Source organism: Rhyacophila brunnea, unplaced genomic scaffold (genome assembly GCF_057557595.1).
Source record: "Rhyacophila brunnea isolate RB1 unplaced genomic scaffold, BYU_Rbru_1.0 scaffold_23, whole genome shotgun sequence".
Taxonomy (NCBI): domain Eukaryota; kingdom Metazoa; phylum Arthropoda; class Insecta; order Trichoptera; family Rhyacophilidae; genus Rhyacophila; species Rhyacophila brunnea.
This window is the reverse complement of record NW_028232893.1, coordinates 19,708,711-19,710,200: the sequence shown is the minus strand read 5'-3', so window position 1 is coordinate 19,710,200 and position 1,490 is coordinate 19,708,711.

Genomic DNA, 1,490 nt, shown 5'->3' with positions numbered 1-1,490 from the left:
AATATATTTATAATGAACGTATTAGTCTAGTGTTTAATAGTATGTATTATTTTTTAAATTCTGTACATAGTTATAATATCATGCCAATTGTTTCCATAGTATAAGCATTTTTACATAATAAAATGTTTTTTATAAAACAAATATTAATTTATTTTTAAAATAACCTATATAGAAATACGCTCGATCGAATAAATCGTTGTCTATGGATTACGCATAAGCTGGATTAAGTCAATTATCTCGATAAGTAGATTTATTTATATCTGGGAACATTTTTGCGACCTGATTATAAATTTTAAACTTAGTAGGTGGGGTACTTAGAACTAAATCATGAGTATTTAATATCTTTTAATATTGAGTTTGAGTCTCATTTATATTTCTCAAAAGAGTGAAGTAAGAAAAGGACACTTTCAAAACCTGAAAAAATAAAATTTTAGAAATTATTTAAAAATATATACCAACCAATAATAATTCAATAAGGACACAACTCAAAATTTCAAGGTTTTGAGTTAATAATGCCATTCGATGTAGAAAGGTCTTCTCTTTACGATTCAGTAAAAAAAGAGTCAAAAATTTATTCAATGTGTCACAAAATCGAAAAACCCTTTCTGAGATTAGTCATTGATTCAGATATATACCGGAATTTCTGGGTTAATTCCTTATTAAATTGTATAGTTTCATTGCTAAATTTCACTAAACTAAATATAAAAACATACATTGCCATCAAAATCAAGGCGTTAAAATTAAAATGAGAATTTCTGCAAAAAAAATCAAATGTTATTATCTTGGAACAAGATTGTTTGAGTTGTTTCCCAATTGAAATATTGTATCGATTTATTCCATTTTCATTATCAATAGTTTAACAACTTATGGCAGGGGCCCCGTTTCCTTCAACATCTTTTTCCACCTCCCCCTATCCCAAACCAGTGTCTTTCAGGTGTCTGTACCGATTGTTCCAGCATCCTTGTTAATTATCGGCGTATTAGCACTGTTTCATTCTTGGGAGTCAACCTAGTCGAATGAATCCGGGGATAGGATAATTCTTTTTGGTAAACATTGTAGATCTCTAGGTTATGTCATATACGTCATCTTCTATCATGGGCTTATAATATATCATACACAGCACGGAAATCAAAGCTGGGATAAAGTACATTTATATATCATCTTGTATTTAACCAAAGTTTTTTTCAATATGAAACAAAACCCTCACCATAAATTCAAAAAAAATGATAAACATGGAATATGCAAGAACAAATGAATATATGGCGACCATTAACCAGCTGGGTAGGTGTATCAGATAATCCAGTACAACAAAAGTACGTGGAAATAAAAGACAAAGGATTTAAACAGAAAGGAGAGGCCTTTATCAATTAATAGAAGTAAGAGTGACTGAGGTTGCGTATAAATATATTTTAAGCTCACCCCTATGTAATTCTCCAGTGTTAACATATAAAACTTTCCTCCTGTAAAACACACTGGTTGAGATGTTCTTA